The 23,343-nt window shown below is 39.1% G+C and overlaps 1 long non-coding RNA gene across 2 annotated transcripts in view; it reads right to left on the minus strand.

Moving 5' to 3' along the window:
• The window catches only part of LOC121030578 (uncharacterized), a 28,774-nt gene extending 17,550 nt beyond the window's left edge, over positions 1-11,224 (minus strand). For both annotated transcript variants that reach the window (XR_005790303.1, XR_005790302.1), the window contains exon 1: positions 11,032-11,224. This is a non-coding gene — a long non-coding RNA (uncharacterized LOC121030578). The remainder of the gene's footprint in view (positions 1-11,031) is intronic.
• Positions 11,225-23,343: the final 12,119 nt, after the last annotated feature.

Genomic DNA, 23,343 nt, shown 5'->3' on the forward strand with positions numbered 1-23,343 from the left:
GAATGTAACAGAAACCACCTACTCCCCTTTAGGAATTTGACAAAAGACCTGACGAAAAATCAACAGACCGTAAAAGTTATGACCCACAAGGAATGGTATGGCCATAGACCACCCCTCATACCAAGGAAACGAGCCAATCAAAAAGGGTGACTAGGCATTTAGAGTTATCTAGCCAATAAGGGTAGAACCTGAGAGGAAACAAGGGAGTAGGAACAAGTGGGAAGGCGATCACTTTCAAATGCCCCCTCTCAGTAAACAACACTTTCATACTATTTTTACTTTCTCATCTTCTGCTGTAATGAACTTTTGCCTGAGGCTCGTTTTATTCTGTGTCCACCTCTTCATTCTTCAAAGCGGTGAGACAACAGATCCCCGGTATTGAGGTAAAAAATCCTGCAACAATATTTCATGGTATGAATATATCATAATTAGTCATTATCCTCTTGAATGTTACTGGTCTTCAGCTATTATAAATAAACCTCCTCTGACAATTTTTCAGACATTTGTTGGATGGACATAAACAAGTGTTTGTTCTTAGCCTAACCCTAGAAACGGAATTCATTGGTCATAGGACATATATGTTTGCCTTTAGTAGCATTTGCCAATTTCTTGAAATTATTTTCCCAATATGCACTCCCATCAACAATAAATGAGGGTTTCAATTGTTCCATAGTCTGGCTAACCTTTGGCGTTTCTTGACCCTTTTAATTTCAGCCCTTTTGGTAGTGCTATGGTGGTATCTCATTCTGTAATTTGTAATTTGTCTTTCTATGATAACTAATGATGTCAAGTATCTTTTCATATGTCGGCCAAATAAACAGTTTCTTTTAGATCCTGGTGGAAGTTGTTTGCCCATTAAAAAAAAAAAAAAATGGTTGTCTTTCCAAGTACAGTAACTATATTATCTTTTCAACTTCTCCTTGCACTGACAGTGGTCACCTGTGGCAGGCAAGCTAACATTAACACAAGAACCATGTTCGTTCGTTTGCTTTTTAATCTTATTGGCAAAGTACAATCTTGGAAGACACTGCCTCAAAATAAGAGTAGAGAAAGCAGTCCACAAGTGAAGACACCTTTGGATCCCCTCATACCTATTCAATCTTCTAGTCATACACTGTCGAATGCTAACCACAAAACAGACATATTGTGATTATCTGTAAACATTAGAGGATATAGCATCGAGCTGTATTGCCTCCACCAGGACTCCGAGCCGTAAACTTGTAAGTACATTAGAAGCCGACACTCAGCAGACTTTGCTGAATTGCTGGCAGAATCAACATCTGATCGATATGCGTGTTCACCAGCCAAGCTGACTAGTACATCTGTTCTGTGAAGAAACATACATTCTGCCTCTAGTACAATCAGTGTAATTAAAAATTAACATGCATTAATTGTTAGAGCTGATGTAAACAGCTGATGTTCCACTTAGCACTGTCTTCTGTACATATCATTAGGCAAAGCCAAATATTGTTAAGTAAACAGGCAGCGCTTACAAAAAGGAGAGAAATGGAAAACTAATTCCAACTAAATAAGCTGACACTGTATCATAAGTCAAATTAAAACGATTAACCAGAGCCAGATTAAGGCTCTGGATCTTCAGAGGAAAACAATTATAAAAGTCACATTTCATTATTTGAATCTTATTTTGGCAACTGTGTTTAGGCTCAGTCTGAAATAGAGTCGGGGCGTGCATGACACATTAGGATTTCAGAAGACATAAAGAACTCTAGGAAAAGTATGATTCGGGATTGATTTATGGCTTAAACATTCCACGAGAATGCATCATTCACAGCCACTCCAGTAACCAGCATTCTCCGGGGAGACCCAAATCTGATGCTTAATGTTAAAAAGAGTCTATTTTCTTCCGCATGCACCTGCCTAACTGCCATGGCTGTCAGTGGGAGTTACAGGCACAGACTCAGAAGAGAATATACACCTCACGAGTTAAGTCCTGTCTGACTCTTTTTTTTTTTAATGTCATGGCAAAATGATTTCTCTATCTTGATTCAAAACCAGAAAAAAAAAAAAGTCTCCAACAAGCCAATCTGTCCAGTGAGGTACATTCCCAGGTCAGAGAGCAGTTGTGTCTTTACAGATTGCCCGGGGCATTCAGCTGTTGGGCCCCAGGCGCTTCCTCCTCTGCGGAGGCTGTTCCTGCCAGGGGCTAGCCTGTCACTCTCAAATCTGCTTTCAAAATGGTGTGACTCTGAATTTTGAGAGTGATTTCGTAGGTTATTTCCTCATGAAGTTGCACTGAGTTAAAACCAACAACAACAACAACAACAACAAACTCCCAGTAAATGTTCTCAAAAGGAAATAAAAAACACACAGTGCCAGAGTCCAAAGGAGAGACCGATTCATCAAGAAATCACGGGGCGGGGCCCGGGGGGGGGCGGGGACAATGCTCAAATACTCGGTGTCAACCCTCTTTTATTTTTGTCATCATGGTAACGTCATTAGAAAGAGAATGAAGGTATAAAAACTCCCTTAGCACGTAGCGTGAGGCTTCTGTTGTAACTACATGGTTATGTGTTTGAGAGAGTGTCTATTTTGTTTATTCATAATTGTATTAAATTTGCCTGCAAATGAATTAGTTCATATATTAAAGAAAGATATAAAAATGTTGAATCTACTCATAACAAACAACATTAGATGTGTCAAGGATCACAGGAATCAAAATGGAGCCTATAAAAGTTAAATAAGCTACATAAATTTAGGTCATGAATATAAAAGCTGGCTTGTGAACTTCTAAGTTTTTCTGTTTGCTGTTCCAAACCACCATCAATTGGCACGCTTTACACATAAAATTTTTAGGTTGGTGGCAATAGGATAACTGTTCTTGAGAATTTAAAGTAAATATCGAAAAGACATCATCCTCATTATTATAAAAATGTCTGATATTTACATACTAAGCCTTTAACATTAAATATCAATTTACTATCTGAAAACAGTTTGTGAAAATTTTAAATACACTTTCTCTTTTTAAAATAAAAAAATTAAAATTATTGCATAAACTATTTAAGTGAAATAATTTGAAAATGATGTGATAATTAAAAGTTAACATATCCAAAAAGAAAAGTTAACATGCATGTATTATTAAGAAAGAAGTAACCTATGCTTCCCACAAACACTATATTAAACGTTAAGATTTCTTTTTTTTTTTTTTTTTTTTTCCAAATTGCTCACAAAACCAAGGGCACCACCTGGGTGGCTTAGTCAGTTAAGGGTCTGACTTCTGTTCAGGTCATGAGCTCACTGTTGGTGGGTTTGAACCCCACCTCAGGCTCTGTGCTGACACCTCAGAGCCTGAAGCCTGTTTCAGATTCTGTGTCTCCCTCTCTGCCCCTCCCCTGCATGAGCTCTGTCTCTCTCTCTCCAAAATTAATAAATGTTTAAAAAAAATTACCCAGAAAGTTTTAATGATCTTATGGCATCTCAAATGCATGACTATCTTCAAGCACTAACTTAGTTTGTATAATTAAGATAAATTTGTTTTTTACCTTGAAAACTTCTTTTTAAAATATCTTTCATTTCATTTTATTTTCTTGGTATCACACACATACCTAATTCAATCAATTCTGGAAAGTTCTACTGAATTTTATTACCCTATATTTGCACAGTGACTAGGTAAGACTTTGCTAAAATTAAAAACTAAAAAAAGTATGCATCTCTTTTGTTAAAAATTGAAAATAGTAAAGGCATCTTCTTCATTTTGAAATAAAGGCAGGATGAACAAAATATGTTGATCGTGAAAAGAATAAGGATACCTATTTTCTACAGCATTTTATGATGATCTCATATAATATACAATGATTCTTAAATCTTCAGTGTATGCATAAACACACATTTTTCCCAAAGAAGCAAGTGTGAATTTGTGTTATCTTAAATCTCTTACATAAATCCCTTACTTTCATAAATGTAGTAGCAACCAAATAAATGTCATACAAAGGAAGGAAGAATATAAAATATAGAATGTGTACTCACTTATGGTTATTAAAGCTTCATTAATAGATAGTTCTTACTTAGTGTCTCTAGGAATATAATAAACATATTTAGGATTGATTTATCTCCTAATCATTATTATCTTTTGTTATTTTGTCTTGTAACACCTCATCCATTTTCTTTTTTTGTTATGGGGTCAGGTCAAAGTCTTTGCTTTTCATATTTGATTATGCTTTCAAGTAGTGGAATTTTCAGTAAATGATATGCATAATTAACAGTAAGAAGTACATTTGTACTCAAATTCTCTATTTACCCCCCAATCTACTGATAATTTTGCCAATGGGATTTACAAATACAATAAAGAAACTGATATTCACTTTTTCTGTGTGCAATATAACAATATCCACTGTCAATATCACAGCTAATCCTATCACCTTTTCATTTATGTCTTAAAAAACTAAAACTCAGGGGCACTTAGGTGGCCAGTAGGTTAAGTGCCAACTCTTGATCTCACAGGTCATGATCTCACAGTTCCATGAATTGGAACACTGCATCAGGCTCTGCTTGGGATTCTGTCTCTCCTCTCTCTCTGCCCCTCCCCCACTAGGGTGGTCTCCCCCCCCCCCCATAATAAATAAATAAATTTTAAAATAAGATAAAATAAGGGGCATCTTGGTGGCCACAGTTCATGGGTTCTAGCCCCATGTTGGGTTCTGTGCTGACAGCTAAAAGCCTGGAGCCTGCTTCAGATTCTGTGTCTCCCTCTCTCTCTCTGCCCTTCCCCAACTCATGCTCTCTCTCTCTCTCTCTCTCTCTCAAAAATAAACATTAAAAAAATAAAATAAGATAAAATAAAACTCATAAGTATCTGTGATTCCTATTATCAGCCGTTTGTTATTAATAATTGCTTTTCCTTGCTGTAGGATACTTTAAATATTCAGTTCTCTTCATTCCTTTGTCCAAACTACAAATAGGATGCTACAGAACTGCAATTACAAGTATGACAATATATTTTCAGGCTACCCATAAGGTGACAGATCATCCCTCCTGGGTTCCCTTTGGGTTGTCTATTATTTAGGAATGGTAGGACTACATGGTGGGTCCATCAGGAAGACATGAAATGCTTCAGAAGACATATGCACAGGAAGGTGGAAGAGATTGAGGGTAATGTTTTTGTTTTAGCATTTTGAATTGTATGAGTCAAGAACTAGAACTCAGGTAGCACTATTCCTACCAAAGGCAAATAATCTTTTTAGTACTGATACAGGGACTCTCTCTCAAGGTCTGTAAAGAGCAAAGGATCTTGACTCAACTGCCATTCTAGTTCAAAATCTCAGAAACACTTTCATCCAAGTTGACCAAACAAGACAGCAGAGTGCCAGGGATGTGTGTAGTCAGAAGCACTATCTGAAAACAGGGAAGTTGAAGTTGAAATTCAACTCTTGGCCTTCTCTCACTCTGTAACAAAATTACTGAGCTCATTTCAAAAGAGAAAAGCAATTAGTTAAATCCACCTTGGCCTTTGTATCTGCCCCAAAGTCCTGCGGTGTTTCCTTACTTTGTTTTCTATCTAATGCTCTACATTGCATGGACCAGGGTGTCTATTTCAGATTTCCTTCATCAAGCCCCTAACCATCCCCTTTGCTCTCAGGGGAGACTCTACTCTTAACTCACAGAACACAAAGAAGCCAGAAAGTGAAGATTGTCTTAAGACCCTGCCATGAAACCTACAAAATTACCTGCATCTTTATCCCTTTTTCCATCCACTTTGTGTGAAAATAGAAGGGGGGCACCTGGTGGCTCAGTCCGTTAAGCATAGGGTGGAGCCTGCTTGGTATTTTCTCTCTCCCTGTCCCTCTCTCTCTGCCCCTCTCCTAACCTCTCTCAAAATAAATAAATAAACTTAAAATAAATTTTAAAAAAAGCAGGGGGGAGCCTGGGTGGTTCAGTTGGTTGAGCGTCCGACTTCAGCTCAGGTCATGATCTTACTGTAAGTGAGTTCAAGCCCCACATGGGGCTCTGTGCTGACAGCTCAGAGCCTGGAGCCTGCTTCAGATTGTGTGTCTCCCTCTCTCTCTCTCTCTCTCTCTCTCTCTCTCTCTCTCTCTGTCCCTCCCCCACTCACACTCTGGCCTTCTCTATCAAAAGTAAATAAACATTTGAAAAAAAAGAAAATAGAAGAGATCTCCTTTTTCTCAGGCTACCTACCTGCTGGACTACATTCTACCCTTTATGACTTCTCACAGTACTCACTCTACCCATTCTACCCTCACTCCTTTGTAGCCATACTTCTGAAAAGTGTCATTTGCATAATAATGTCTAGAGTTTTCATCCTATTGATCCTCCACAGTCAGCTTGCATTTTCAGAGGAGAAAATGTTTTATTAAAAAAGATTAAGGGCACAAAAAGAGATTTCTTGAGGGATGCCTGCAGAGGAGAAAGGGAAGGGAGTACAAGAAGGTGAGGACAGCTTTCAGACTGTGATGCTGATATGAGCCCTTGAAAGAGTGAGCATTCAAGGATGCAGGTTCATTAGGAAGAGTCTCAGACTGTTGCATAACTGTAGGATAGTGTCAACCTGGCAAATGAGGACACCTCAAACCAAAGTTACCCATTTAAGGAATGCCAGGTCTCTCAAGACTGGACCTACATTATATCCTCTCTGCTCAGTCATTGGCTGTGAGCAGCCAATGGGAATTACAGCCTCTGCTGAAATGGTGGTAAATCCAGAAGGACAATGCCTGGAGCCATCATTCAGTTCTGTTCCTGAAGCAGAATACTAAAGTGGGACATTTTCTTGACAACACACTCAGCCTCCTGTAATTTACCAACAGTCATACCCCACCATTTAAATCATTCTCATCCAAGCTTCCAATGGACAAAACCAATGAACTCTTTCTAGTCCTTAATTTTCTTGTCCTTTCTGCTGCATTTGACACTGTTGACCACTCCTTCCTTGAAGTTCTCTTCTCTGGACTTCTGTGACCCTGGACTGAGAATTTTTCTCTTAAACCTCTTTTTTGTGAGGTTCCTTCTCTGAGAATTACAATTGAAACTCACTTCCCATGTTTCCAAAATTGGCAAATGTCACTGTTATGTACTAGGTTTGATAAAATAAATGACAAATTATAAAAATTAGTCAGTTTAGGCAACCATAACAATATGTCATAAAGTAGATGATTTAAACAAACAGTTTTTTTTTTTTTTTTTTTTTTTTACATATCTGGAGGCTTCAAAGTCCCAGATCAAAGTGTTGGCCAGTTGAGTTCCTGGTGATGGCTCTTTTCCTGGTTTGTAGATAGCCGCCTTCTCTCTGAATCCTCACATGGCTTTTTTTTTTTTCTTTTGTGCAAGCATGGAGAGAGAGAGCTTTTATGTACCTTCCTCTTCTTTAAAAATTTTTTTTAATGTTTATTTATATTTGAGAGAGAGAGAGAACGCACAAGCAGGGGAGGGGCAGAAAGAGAGACAGAGACAGAATATGAAGCAGGATTCAGGCTCCTAGTTGTCAGCACAGAGCCCGACATGGAGCATGAACCCACGAGCCATGAGTTCATGACCTGAACCAAAGTTGGACGCTTAACCCACTGAGCCACCAGGCACCCTCGTCCTTTCTTCTTACAAGGACAACAGTTCTATACAGATTAGTGCCCCATGCTTATGACCCCATTTAATTAGTTTAACCTCAGTTACCTCCATAAAGTCCTTATGTCAGAATACAGTCATATTGGGGGTAAGGGCATCAACATATGAATTTTAGGGGAACACAATTCAGTCTAAAAAAATTAGCACTGTCTTTGATTTTATGTCTTGCTTTCTTACCATCCAGACTTTGTCAGTACAGTACCTGCCATTCTACCTCTTAAACATCTTGAATCTATTTATTCTTCTCCATCATCATGGGCTTTCTGAAAGTATAAGCCACTTCCCTTCTTACTTGGATTGTTAACATAGCCTCTTTCATTGGTTTCTTTGTTATGAGTTTATTGTCATTGCAAATTGGGCGATCTTGCTCCAATTTAAATCTGACGAATATCACTATCTTCTTAAATGCTTTTCAAGATCTTTGAGATACAGTTCATACTGCTTAATATTGCATTGAAAACTCTATTGCCTGGCCCCTGCTGATCCCTTCAGCCTCACCTTAGCCATGCCCCATTAGACTCTGCATTCAAGTCAAACAAAACTTGTTTTAGTTGTTCCCTTATACAATTCTTCTTCAGGTCTGTCTAGATATATTTTCCTCTAATTCCAAACTTGACCAAATCTCATCCATTTTTCAGAGGCCATCTGGGAAACCTCCCTCAAAGCTGTGAGTCCAGATTTGGCGTTTGTTTTACATGGCCTGTGAACACTGTATTCTATTACAATTGTATTGCAACTGTCCAATTTGTCCAACATGTCCAACTCCTTTGCTAGTTATGGAAACATGAAGATTGGAATTACTTCTGTTCTGTGCATGGTGACAACACTTAAGACATGTTAGATAGTCACTAAATATTCTCGGTAGCCATTTTCACAACATGATCTTGGAGTTACTGTCTTATCCTTCACCACACTCTACCCTCAATTAACTGCAAAGCCTTGAGTTACTCTCTTCAGCCCTCAGCTTCTTCATTTCAGGGTGTGCTCTCCATGTGAGTGTTGACCTTCAGGTGACCATCTTTCAGAAGATTGTTGAATTCCACTTGATTAAAAGACTGGTAAGTTCCTCCCCGGCTTTAAAATATGTTTTTGCGTGGCTAGACAGTCTTGAGTTAAAGTAGATGATAAATGTACAGAGTAGCATCACTCAATTATATGAAACACTTTTTTAATTATAATTTCCTTTTAATATAGTCTTCTTTTATTAACCTAATAATTGGTAATCTTCCCCCCACCCCGTTTCAGTTCCATGTTGACTTCATATGGACACAGTGTGTGCCTGAACCTTCAGCCTTAGTTCTCAACTATTCTTAAAGCTAGCCAGCTTACCAACTAACCAATATTCTAGAGGTCTGCCTGTGACACCTTCTTCTTCAGTTTTCTCATCTGTAATATGGGGATAGCAATAATACCTATCAAAGTTTCTTTGTAGAGATTTAAGTGAGTTAATTTTCTTAAGGTGGTTGGCACACATTAAACTTTACATAATGCCATTAATTATTATTATGGTAAGGGAATCAGACCCTTTTCCACTTATCCTGATTTGACCCTTGGATTAATCATCCATCCTCACAAGTACCATGACCTTTCAACAGATTCCTTTGTCTCCAGGCCTTTAAAATTTCTCTGGTTTGTGAGATACCACAAACCTTTAATTTTTGCTTAATAACAACTTTGGGCTTCCTTTTTGTCTTTGAGTAAGCGATGTTTTTGTTACCAAAACAAAATGAAACAAAGCAAAAACACACCCTAATTATTTTTCCTTTTTGTTTCTAGGTTTTGTCCCCTGTCAATTCCTCCTTGTACCTCACTGTCCTTCTGCTTCTGTCACCTGAGTATGAAGAATCCTATAGCTTAAGTAATATATGATGAGTATTTTACTGGAACTGGCATTATGTTCTTGCATCCACATTGCAATGGCCATGGCCTCAGACCAGTTGAGCTCTCTCAAGCCCATTATAACTTTAAGGGAGAGTGTGTTTTATTGTGATAAATATTTATTAATAATTACATGAGAAGTCTAGGACTCCTAGGGACAGAATATAAACCTTCCTACTGAAAAGCTCCCTACCATCAGGGAGAAGCTTCAGAAAGTTCACTTTTTCTGAGATAAAGACTCTAGTACCTACATTTCAAAGGAGAAAGACGGGAGGCTTATTTTATATCCTACCTAGTTTGCAGAATTGGAAGAATTTAGCAGAGAAGACCAGATATATTCAATACTCCCTCCTATTCTCACCTCCGCCTGTCCTGACTCCCATTGCCACCCCAGGCAATATGGCATGAAAAGGCTCAGCAAGAAATATTCATTTGTAAAAGAAAAACAAATCATTATAGCAACACTCACTGGTCATTCTGTAGCAAATGTGCAATGCTCAGATTTTGTATTTTCCTGAAATAACATGCACATTTTAGGCATGAAATTATGATTGTTTGACTGTGAAATGCTGCACCCAAACACCATGTGGCTTTTAGCAGCATATCATCATATCAAGAACTATTTTTACCCTTTGGCGATTTTTCCTGCCTTGGCTCTGAGAGCTAGTCCATACGGTATTTGTATGTGGCATCAGTGGCAAAGATTTTTTAGAAGAGTAGATTTCTTATGTAGTACCATGTACCAATGATAGCACAGAATCTAAAGTAGAAATGAAAATAACCTGCTTTCAGGTTCAACTGGCAAGAAATAAAGTCATAGTGAATATGAAAGAGGGAGAAACAAAGATGAACAAGGACTTGAAGCCTACTGCTCTGTTCTTATTTCTCTTAAAAATTGCTGTACATGTCTACTAAGTGTTAGAATATCAGAAAAAGTATAGTATATTTAAAATGTATATTCTATATTTCTTCCCCAGTGATTTTGAATACTAGTGGCAGTGAACTTTGTCCAGCATCCGTTTGATAAAAGCAGACAGAAATCCTTAGAACCTCAGCGTATTTGCTGCCTTTCAGAAGCCTGGGCAGAAGAAAAGAGCAACTTCTTAAAAGATTTAAGCACATATTGGTCCCCTTCCAGGACGCAGACATGAAGCCATATAAGAAATATTTTGAAAAGACAACCAAAATTAGCCAAACTCTTTAAACTTCCAAAATGCTTGGAGCAAAAGTCTGTTTTAGTTTAATCCAAATTAGTTTGCAGACTTAACTAGAAAGAGAAGCTATAGGAAAATATGAGTTGGCTTAACGTTTGTGTCTTGTCTATGACTACAAAGTGGGCTTTTGTCTCTTGAAGAGACAGATCCGGTTATGGGGGTTTCCAAACACATGATGACATAAAGGTATGGTGATACTGAGCCTGGACTCTAAGATCCAAAAACTCAATTTTCTTTGAGCATAAAACAAAACTATGCTAATTCATATAACATTTCTTTCTACCAGCCTGTCCATTCTAAGGAAATAACAGTGTCAGAAACAGTCATTAAATCAGCATTATTTTATACTCACCCAATATATATCACTGCTTGGCAAGCAGATGTTTCCATAGCTGCTGATATCACTTTTCAAGGTTCTCTAGTGTTAATCTTATTATCTTCTTCTCATAGTTCCTTTTGTAGTCACTTCTTTAAGGAGTTTCCCAGCACTATTCCTTTATAATAAAATGTTCCAGAGTTTCTATATTTAAACTGAAACTCAACTTGTCCATGCAACCTAACTTGTTGCATATGTATTGCAAAGAAATTCCATTTTGTCAGTTGATTTATTGTTGTATCAGAAGGAATAAACTCTTGAACCCCAGGGGAGAAAAATTATGCTGTTCCATTCTACTCATGACATTTCAACATAGGCCAAAAAATAACTGGGATTATTTCCTCAAGTGAAGAAACTGAAATACATTTAAAAAAAGAAAAAGAACAAGAAAAAGAAGAAGAAGGTAAACATTTTGTCAAAATCAATGTTTCATAAACCTTTAATTGTAAGAATTTCTCATTCTCCTGACAGTGCTTAAGCTTCATTTTGTAAGTTTCCATTTTCCAGAAAAGTGTTGCTAACCCATTTGTTTTTAAAAATTTGTCATCAAAATTAAGAAGGAGGATACTAGGTAAAGAAACAAATGGGTGAAGTAGTGCATTTCTTTCCAGTTAATTCTTTGAGTGAAGTAACATCTGCCTGATAATTGGACTTGGCTGAAGTAATGTAACTGTCCTTGTCATTTTTTGATCATGTATATTTAAAGCTCCATACAACAGCAAGAGCAGCAGCCCTAATGAGGAATAACCAGTATTATGCGTTTGTAGGCTGTTGCAGATGTGAACATACAAGAAAGTAACACTTAAAGTTCTCAATCTGGAGAAGTGGGAACTATTTATGATCCCATTTTAGAGAAGATGAATCGGAGACTTAGAGAAGCTGAGCGGTTTGGTCCAAATCATCAGTCTAGTAGATGGCAGTCAGGACATTGAATTGATTCACCCAACCCATAAGCCCATACATGAATTCTGACACATTCCTGGGCTGTTTTCCACCTCCACCAGAAACTAGCTCATGGGTACCCAATAAACTAGATCACCAAGACTGCCTTCATTACAATTTTCTTTCAAGTTGCCTTCCTCCTTCGTTCTTCCCTCTGCCCTCCCACTACCAAACAAGGGGAAAATTGCCCTCAAAAATGTAGGGTGGCTTCAGAAAGGGTCTCTGCATGATTAGCAAGGCTAATAGAAATCCCTTTGAGTCGTTGCAGCTGATTACCTCGGTTATGATCATCAAACAAAAGAAAGGGGCAAGGAACATCAAATGAAAAATGCCTAAATTAAGATTCCCAGTTCCCCCAAATGTGACATATCAAAAAGGCTTTTCTAATGAAGAAAAACACAGTTCTCAAAAAGAGAATTGTGGTACTTGAGGTTGTTTCAATGTGTTATTCAGCTTTATGCTGTGAAGCAACTTACAGTACTCCAATTGTTTACTCACTCAGCTACATGTAAAATGTGTACTTAGGAATGCTTTATAATAAGATATTCAACAAAGTCTGTCTTATTTAACTGCATGGATTAGAAGGGGCAGGCATTTCGTTTTGGCACAGTATGGCCCACTACCTCATTTCATCCTGTTTGAAATATTACTCAGAGTTCAGAATGCCAAGCTTTGAGCAGAAAAGAACAATGTGTGGTTTAAAAAATAAATAAATAAAATAACAATAGTGATGATGAGAAGAGAGTGAAATAATGCAATCCCTGATTCTGTTAGATGGCAGCTCGTTTGGGGTGGGGGACCGAGGAGGGGGAGCAAGTCCCATGATGTTACCAAAACAGAATCTAAAAAAAACCCTGCAATTACAAAAGAAGCAAAGTTTAAACCTCCCCTGTAGGAGTGAGGGTCACCAAAGCACTGGGTGACTAAATGAGAAAGACTCGAAGAAAATGTCTGTGAGAACGACTGGTGAGCGGCAAAGAGAAATTGCCAAGCAGCCTGAAAACAAACTTGACCTTAATGGTGACCATATTAAAAGTATAACAGAAAACCTCATGGAGCAAAACCAGAGCAGTAAAGAAAAAAGCAAAAGCTCTGTGGAGTCACTTAAGTGTTTTTCATTTGCTAATAGAAATGAAATATGTGATTGGTGGCCCCTGAGATTTGTGGGTATCCTACCTATATGAATTCCAGATTTTGCTCCACAAAAGAAGAAAATCTACTCTTCCATGAGCATGGAATGAAATCATTTATCTGAAGGTGAGAGTCATGTTAGAAAATTGTGATCTCTTGCTTCAGTCACCTTTAGGTGAAGAAACTGTAACTGCAAACAAATTAAAAGACTCTTCAATGACCTTAGTGTAGTCACTGTCAGAGGTGTTCTCACAGGGTGTGAGTGTGTCTGTGCCATAGCCAGGAAAATGATTTTTAATCCCTTTATTATATATCATGTATTTATTTGTCCACATTTTTACAATTCTGAAATATGAGTGCATTTATATTTAAAGTATATATTTTACAAGGCTATATATTTTCTTAAAATCTTCTTTCCTTTCTTATTCTTCCGACCCTCCCTCCCTCCCTCCCTCCTTTCTTCCTTCCTTCCTTCCTTCCTTCCTTCCTTTCCTTTCCTTTCCTTTCCTTTCCTTTCCTTTCCTTTCCATGTCTCTTCTTTTATTATATGCCTCCCTACAGAACTATTGTTAAATCTATGATCCATCATGGGACACCTGGGAGGCTCAGTCAATTAAGTAGCCTCCTGATTTCGGCTCAGGTGATGATCTCATGGTTCGTGAGTTCAAGTCCCGCATCAGGCTTCGCACTGACAGCATGGAGCCTACTTGGCATTCTCTCTCTCTCCCTCTCTCGCTGCCCCTCTCCTGCTTGTGCTAGGCACGTGTATGATCTCTCACTCGAAATAAATAAATAAACTTAAATTAAAAAAAAAAAATCGGGGCGCCTGGGTGGCGCAGTCGGTTGAGCATCCGACTTCAGCCAGGTCACGATCTCGCGGTCCGTGGGTTTGAGCCCCGCATCGGGCTCTGGGCTGATGGCTCAGAGCCTGGAGCCTGTTTCCGATTCTGTGTCTCCCTCTATCTCTGCCCCTCCCCCGTTCATGCTCTGTCTCTCTCTGTCCCAAAAAAATAAATAAAAAACGTTGAAAAAAAAATTAAAAAAAAAAAAATCAGGGCACCTGGGTGGCTCAGTCAGTTAAGCATCCAACTTCGGCTCAGGTCATGATCTCACGGTCTGTGAATTCGAGCCCCGCGTCGGGCTCTGTGCTGACAGCTCAGAGCCTGGAGCCTGTTTCAGATTCTGTGTCTCCCTCTCTCTCTTTAATAAACATTAAAAAAAAAAAAAAAAATCTATGATCCATCTTATATTCTCACCTCTGTTGGACAAGAAACTTCCAGACTGAGATCCAAGCCAACAACAGAATTCCCAAGGAGCAGATCATGGATATGATGGAAGTTTGGAGGAATCTTATTACAAGTTCAGCTTTTCTTATTTATTTATTTATTTCAAATATCCTGAAATACAAGCTATACAAGGGCTAGAACACATCTTTTGTAACTATTAAGCTACTATTTTTTCCACTCGATCATATTTATCATTTTAATTATTGTTTTCACCCATTGACAAATAAAGTTACAGAAAAAATACTACAGTGCTTCCTTCACTCACTTTTATGGTTCTGGCCAGCACAAAGTAAAATTGAAACTGAGTCAATATTTTGTGAATTTCATCAGTGAAGACAGCTCATATTTTCTGAACTTTAGGCTTGTATATAAAGTTGCCCTGAAAATATTATATTTAATTAGTTGATAAAACTCCATTTTAATTAATATTTCATAGAGTAAGCCTCAGAGTGTTTCACATACATCAGCATAGATCCAGAGAGTGTGGGTAGAGAATATTTCTGTGAACTAAATTTAAAATTTAGAAATTCTATGTATATAATTAGCTATAAAAAATTTAGATTATTTAATTAATGTGCTCAGATGATACAAATTCTTTCTGGAAATCATCTCCAGGCAACTTTGTAAGGTGCCTCATTGTATAGAAGGGGGGGAAGGTGGGTAAGAAACCAGCATCGACTATTTATTTTTGTCTTTTTTTCTTCTGTATTGGCGTTCATCTATTATGAGTGTATGTTTCCTTCAAAAATGGCGACTGGTTTGAACTGCAACCACTTTAAAGATTAGGATTATAATTTACTTACGAATCTTTACAACTATTAGTACAAGACTTTTTTTTTTTAATTTTTTTTTTCAACGTTTATTTATTTTTGCGACAGAGAGAGACAGAGCATGAACAGGGGAGGGGCAGAGAGAGAGGGAGACACAGAATCGGAAACAGGCTCCAGGCTCTGAGCCATCAGCCCAGAGCCTGACGCGGGGCTCGAACTCATGGACCGCGAGATCGTGACCTGGCTGAAGTCGGACGCTTAACCGACTGCGCCACCCAGGCGCCCCCAAGACTTTTTTTTTTAAGTAGTTTTAGGGGAAAATAGTCATTCTCTCTCTTTTCCTGATTTTAACAGTCCAGAATACTATTATTTATTAAAATATCACATCTAATTGATAAATCTAGGTACTGCTTGTCCAAGTAAAAGTACATTGGAGATATTGACCAGGAGTTTATATTCATTCCAAGGAGAAATCTCTCTACCTAGGAATTCATCTGATTGAGTTTATGATGTAACTTTTACGATCAAAAGTCATCTTTTTCTTGCTTTGCATTCCAGATTTAAGGAAAGATCAAAATTGCAACCACTCTTCAGACACACGAAACACCCCACTCCTCCAGTCTTCTCCAAATGAAACAATACAGATCTATTAGTGTAATTATCGCATAAGGTCATTTACCACTTTGTAATTGCTGCAGGTTGTGAATGATGTATGAAATGAAAGCATCTGCAGTGCAAATAGAACATAGGCAAGAATATGCTGTGTGCTAATTAGGTAACCATCTCCTGATAAGACCCCAGGGAGACAGTACAGCAAAATCCCACAGTGCTCTGCAGTCACGAGGCAACAAAACATTCCTAAGGAGTTCAAAAATATATCCATTATTAAGTATAATCCTTTCCTCTCCTCAGACTCTCTGAACTCTGTTCCCTGCATGCACACACCCCTTCTATCTACTTCATCCTTTGCAATGCAAATCAGGCCCCAACAGTCAAGAACCCTCTGATTACTGCAAGAACTGTTCTATTTAGTCATATTAAAGGCTGGGGACTTACTTAAATAGTGTTGATGAGTTGTGGCTTTTCTTGTTTTCCTGGACCTTTCTATTGAAATGCTTTGTTTTGTTTTGTTTTGTTTTCAAGAGTGGGCACACTGCTAAGGAAGAATGGCAAGGCTTAGTCATCACAACCTCCACTACTTGAGGTGGAAGGAATGGATCTCATGGCACTTAACACAAAATCTTTTTGCAACAATCCAACAGGTTTAAAATACATAGACCAAAAAAAAAAAAAAAAAAAAAAATGTTTCGCAAGCTGAGTTCTTAACCAACTCTTAAATATTCATGTAAGTATTTTTATATGGATGAACTATAAATCTCAGGAGTCTGTTAAACGGAGCCCCTGACACTGGCTATACTAATTAATTAATTAGTTAATCAGTTCAGTCAAATTAACCAGTAAGATTTCTTTCTTTGCTTCCACTAACAAAAAGGAAAAAAAAATTATATTTGTTTAGTTTCCTGTGGCCCCCGTATGGGTAGAGAGAATTTAATTCCATAAACTTTGCCTATCAAAATGCATCACCTAATCATCTGGAAGACCAATAATGAAGGTGACTTTCTTCTGTGGTGATCTGTTTGCTATTTGTGCAATATTTTCTATTCATCTGGCCTTTTTCTTGAGCTCAACATAATGCACTTCTTATGATGTTACACTGTCAATTCCCATTGTTGTTCCAGTACAACAAGATCACTCTTAACTTGTCTTCAGTGACAACATTTGACCTTGTGGTTAGTGTCTTGTCTTTCTATCCACTGCTATTTGTGACTCATAAATGCTGTTCATAAAATTTGCTTATGTGCCTCACACAATAAGCTTATGTGCTTATGTGCCTCAAATTTTTTGTAAACTTTTACTTTAGCGTGGAACTTTAGGCCACATCGATTTGTTTCTGCCAACCTTGCAACCGGCGTGCTTCTTCTCTGCGTTGTTTTTTTCTAGGTTCTTGCCACTTCACAGCTACGGAAGTGAACAGAACTTTGTGGCTGCTTTTCATCCTACAGCATCAGTTTTTAGAATGTGAATACTGTTCCCCATATATTGATTGTTAGTGCAGATAGGATAAATTTATCCTAACTTCTTTTTATAACTTTTGTATATGTCTGCTTGGAAGGTGCGATCATTTTCTCTTAATAAAAAAAGATATACTGAGTGCTCATTAGGTTACAGCAATAGATATAGATTCTCAGACATAGGGAGAAAGAAGCAGAGAATGTCATTTTTATCATGCAGCTTGCACTACAAGAGGCAGATTATCAACAAACAAATAACCAAGGAGATTCTCAGGTAGTTCTAAGTATTTGGCAGAAAATTAAGAGTGCATGTGAGAGTGAATGCAAATTTAGACTGAGGATTTCAGAAGATCTCTCTGAGGATGTGATATTTATGTGAAGATCTGAATGACACAAAGGAGCTAACTGTGATAAAATCTATGGGAAGAACATTTCAAGTAAAAGGAAGAGTTAGCGAAAAGGTCAAAAGGCAAAAATAAGCTCAGTTCCATTAGAAGTTCCTGGACGTTCTTAAGCCTGGAAATATGTGTACAGCATTGGATTTTAGAAGTTTCCCCAGGCTTCAGTGGGAAGAACTGAAGAATCAGGATTTAAACAGCTTGTTAGTTGGCTGATGCAATAGTCCAAGCAAGGGAAGTTGGTGGTGTGGATGGGGAACAGGTAGTGGAAATGGAAGGAATTGGATGGATTTGGAATATATTTTAGAAGCAGAGTTTATAGGAGATACTTACGGAAGAGGTGGGAATAGAACCAAGAGAAAGAAGATTATAGGATAATTCCAAGATTTTTGATGATCAACAAGTAGATGTGAGTTCATTTACCCAGACAGACAAGACTACGGGAGAAACCACTTCTTTGGAAAAAGGAGAATGAAAATTGTGCTTTGGCCATTTTTTGACTTACCCAGTCTTAGAGTAATGCCTTTGAGAATGTCAAGTTAGCACTGGAGATAAATTTGAGATTCCTTGGAGCCCTGAGACTACAGAGCTCACCTAAGGAGTTCATATAGATAGACAAGATAAAAGAGAGCAGAACCGTGCCCCGAGGGACCGCTGATGATAAAGGTAGAACAGAGGAAGCAAACAGAGGAGACTGAAAGGAAAGGCCAGTGAAGTCATTAATATTATGATGTTGTGGTATCCCTGGAGGTAAATAAAGAAAAGCATTTCAAGAAAGCAGCAAAGTGGCCCAAATGGGTGAGTAGGAGCATCCATGGCCATAAAAACGATTAGGCATCTATAAACAAAAATAGTTCGGAGAGAGCTCAGCAAGTTAAGAAACTTCAGCAATGCAGTGAAACAACAACAACAACAACAACAACAAAAACCTTGAGAATAACTGAAAAGGGAAGGGAGAACAGCTCCATGTTCCCTGCATCATCCCATCCTCCAGGGTAGTACTGCTTAGTATCAAGAGAAAACACCCCGGCTAGAAAGAGTTCCTATCACTGGGAAAGGGAGAGAGGGGTACGGAGCCAGCTTCGCCAGCCTTCTGGGGCACCACATGAAGTACCCGCTTTGGTTTCACCTTACTCAGAGACTGGCAAAGCTGAGATGTGTAGAGATAGCTAAGAATGAGAAAGAAGAGTGGGGGCTGTCATTATCAGCCACGTAGCAGGAGACCATGGTTTAGCGTGACCTGCTCTGCGGAAGAACCCCAACTGAAGAAATCAACCCAACTGTAGATTTCACCAGGTTCTGCCCACAGATATTTGCCTTTGTAGACACCAGCCCCGAACCCCTCCCTGCTCTCTCCCTCCACCTTGCCTAAACCTGGGATCTGCACCAGCAGCAGGAGTGCAAGACTCGGACCTAGATCCCTCGAGGGGATCTAGGGGACCCCCTCCTAACCCCACCGCGTGCGTGCATTTGGGTCTAGCTATGCCAGCTGTGTCACTGCACACCGTCAGAAGCCCAGCCACCGGCCTCCACTGCTGTGTGTGCATCAGTGGCAAGATCCCGCAGCCACGGAAGTACACGCTGTTAGCCCAGGTGCAACCCTATCTTCGGTCACTGGCCTTCACCACTGGGCTCACCTATAGCCAGCTTCTCCAGCTCTGTGCCTGCACTGGCCCTGGCCTGACTTCTGACACTGGCCTTCCCGCCATGCACTGTTGGTGAAGCCCTGCAGTCACAGTGGTGAACTCCACCAGGACCTCTCAGCTGCTTGTAGGTCTAGCCTCCGGTTATCTCCTGTCGCTGACCTGCACTCCCACGCTTGCTTGCAACTAGCCCCTCTGGCTATGTACTTACACCCTGCCAGCCAAACTCTCATCACCAACTTCCTTGGCTGTGCATGTACCTGTGGCCAGACTGTGCAGCCACAGGAGCATACATGACAGTCAGGACCTGCACGGCTGTCGGTGCACCTGCGCTGCTGACCCTGACTCTGACCACATGTGTGTCTGCAGTTGGCCCCTACCATTACACAAGCGCCTGCAGCTGGACCTCACTGCTGGGTGTGTGCGTGCAACCGTCTCGGGCCACCGTCACTGCCTACCCTGGTCCCTAGCTGCTAGAACTTGAGACATTGCTGAGGGCCCCCCAAACCCCATGCAGCCACTGTGAACTAAGAAAGAATACACTTTAAATATAATTTAGGATAAGCGTGGAATTAACGTGGAAATGGCTAATGCTTGCCTTGCCCAACGGAAACAGATTCTTCAAAAAATTTGAAAGATTCTATTACAGAAGAACAACAGTATGCATTCACAACAGATAGGCATATCCAGATAGAAATTAGCTGTACCCCTTACTGAGTTACCTTGCACACATTACTTCTTTTCTCTAAATTTCAGGGTGTTCAAGTGCAAAGTGAGGCTCCTAAGGCTTATTTCATGAGATTCACTTCAGGCTTAGTGAAATAATTGTGTAAAACATTTAACATAATGTCTGACAGTATGATGCATGTGTAAGAAATGGCAATTTTTTTTATTATTTATTCATTTATATTTATTTATAAATTTAATATTTTACTTCATAGATCCTTGAAAATTGAGACCCTTATATTTCACTTTGTTAAAGAGTAAGTTACATGATGGCAGGAATCATGCTTTAATTACTTTGAATCTCTATACCCTTCTACAATGCTTTGCACATAGTAGAAAATCTGTAAATACCTGTTGAACTGAACTGAACTGAACTGAATTCCTTGATGGTTCTTATCAATTGCTGTATAATAAATCTCCTTAAAACTTTGTGACTTAAGACAGCAACATATTTATTTTTGGTTTGAAACACTTTTGTCCACTTAATGTCAGCTAGGATGGCTCAGAGCCTGGGGGCTAGAATCTTCTGAAGCCTCACAAATTTCGAAGTTGGTGGCCAACTAGAAAGACTGAAATAGCTAGGAGATGGAACAGCTTGCACAACTTGGGCATGTCTCTCTATCTCTGTGTGGTCTCACCAGCTTGAGACCTTCAGGGAAGACGAGTTTATATGCCAGCTCAGAGCTCCCAAGGCAGGAATCTTGAAAGAGAGAGAGAGAAAGAGAGAAAGTCAGCAGAAGGTGTATGTCTTTCTATAACCTCCACCAGAAACCACTCTACCACATTCTTTTCATTGAGTGGTGGAACGTATTGTGGTGTTTTCTGAAAATACAACCTACTGGCAATGTCATTCAATAACTGATCCAAGGTAATCTGACCAGAATTCTGAGAATGAGAGCAATGAAATGAAATTGGTCATACATTAATAATTGTCAAATATGAACAATAAATGTATAAGGGGTTCATTATTATTCCCTCTGTGGATATATTTGAAATAGTATATAATCCAAAGTTTGCATTTTGTTTTTAATTAAAATCTTATTTGAAGCTGGAAATCTACCTCAGATTTTTTTGGTCTTAATCCCATCAATATGTACCTGGTGTTTTGTTTTTTGTTTTTTGTTTTTTTGTTTTTCTTTTCTGTCTTACTTTTCTGGGCTTCCTATTTTCTGATTTTAGCGTGGGATAAAGATCAGGTTCTCAAACAGACTCCTTGATTATATTCATCATTACTTCTCAATTATCTACAAGCATTGCTGATACTGACCATGTGCTCTTGGAAATGCCAAAAGGCTTTGTTCTTTCCTTATTTTTTTTAAGTTTATTTATTTATTTTGAGAAAGAGAAAGGGAAAGAGAAAGAGAAAGAGAAAGAGAAAGCTGAGGAGGGTCAGAGAGGGAGGGAGGCAGAGGATCCAAAGCAGACAGCACGATGCAGGGCTTGAACTCAGGAACTGAGAGATCATGACCCGAGCCAAAGTCAGCCAGTCATCAACTGAGCCACCCAGGTGCTCCAAGACTTTTTTTTTCCTTTTTTTCTTTTTCTTTTTCTTTTTCTTTTTCTTTTTCTTTTTCTTTTCCTTTTCCTTTTTTCCTTTTTCTACTGATCCTACCCTTAGCTTAACATAGTTCCCGCTAAACCTTGGACCAGATTGTATTACGGTTCAAAATACATGTTGCCCTTTCTTGTGGGAGATTATCTACCCCTGCCCCATCGATAACAGATTTGCCCATATAAACTGGCTTTGTCCGGGGGCGCCTGGGTGGCGCAGTCGGTTAAGCATCCGACTTCAGCCAGGTCACGATCTCGCGGTCCGGGAGTTCGAGCCCCGCGTCAGGCTCTGGGCTGATGGCTCAGAGCCTGGAGCCTGTTTCCGATTCTGTGTCTCCCTCTCTCTCTGCCCCTCCCCCATTCATGCTCTGTCTCTCTCTGTCCCAAAAATAAATAAACGTTGAAAAAAAAAATTTAAAAAAAGAAAAAAAAAAAACTGGCTTTGTCCTGTCGAATTCGACGAAGGATAGGTGTGACACTTCTAAGGGAAATGATCTTGGGATTCTAATATTTTCTGTTCCCCCTGCCGCAAAACCAGCAATGCCCCAGGCAGCAGCTGCTGCTTCAGCCTGGTTCTCTGGAAGAAGATGACTCAGAGGAGAGTCATAGTTAACCCAGGCTGGATATTAGTACAAGCGAGTAGTAAACGTGTTGTAAGCCACTTGCTTTGAGGCTATTCCTGGAGTATAATTTAGTCTAAGCTGTCTGCCCTAAACTCTGTCCAATCAGTATTTGTTGTGGTTTGTTCAGTTCTGGGTAAAGATTTTCCTCCAACAAATAAATATCTGCCGTCCGCAAACTAACCTGGTTGAGTTTGATGTTAGATACAAAATGAGGTAATATTCTCATAAGTCATAGCAAGGCTATCATCATCTAGACGACCTCATTTGTGATATCACAAGGATTAGAGATTAATATGTTTGTCTATATGTGTTCACAACCAATACTAATCCTGGCAATAAATTATTCTGATGATCAGTATTATGTCTTCAACTGGTAAAATGCTAGTCAGTTTGTATTACGTTCCTAAATATCTGGAAACAACCATTAGAATACTGAATAAAGAGCAGTGAATTCCAGAAGTAATGAATATTTATCTCCCAAGTTTTCATCCTTTTAGTATAAGCACACTGATAGTCCATTAAGATGAGTAATGTGTTCTTTTTCTTTAAGAATGCCGGTGTTATTTGTGCATGAAAAATAATGCAGTATTTTGTGCTAGTCAAGACAGACTAGGTAACAAACAACCTCAAAGTCTCAGTGGCTTAGCACCTATGATTTATTTCTCGTTCATGAAATGCATGTATAGGTCAGGTCACCCTCCTGGGCCGCTGTACTGTGTGTGGCAGCCTGACAACCTAAGGTGTTTTAATTCTGCTGCTCTGCCCTCTCAACCCACCATTTCCATGATTTCTGCTGAAGGAATAGACTGGAGAATCCCACGCAGAGGCTTTTTATTGCCTTCCTCCAAAACTGGCACACCTCATTGGCTCAAGTCAGTCATGTGGCCCTCCCCCAAAGCTATGTCAGGGCTGGCTCCGAGGACTCCGGAAGAAAATAAATATTGATAAGCCATAGTAGCATCTATCACTGCTGCTTTGATGTTTTAAACAATACAAAAAGGATGCCCTGATATGGGATTGTTACACGGACGGGAATGGAAAGAGAAGGGTTGCACAAAAATTTAGTTGTGGGGTCACCGAATTTCCACCTTCATGCAAAATATCAGAATATTGAAAGTAAGTGCTTTACCACTAATGTAGCAAGAT

The sequence above is a fragment of the Herpailurus yagouaroundi genome, unplaced genomic scaffold, assembly GCF_014898765.1.
Source record: "Herpailurus yagouaroundi ecotype Mexico unplaced genomic scaffold, PumYag 140, whole genome shotgun sequence".
Classification (NCBI taxonomy): Eukaryota; Metazoa; Chordata; class Mammalia; order Carnivora; family Felidae; genus Herpailurus; species Herpailurus yagouaroundi.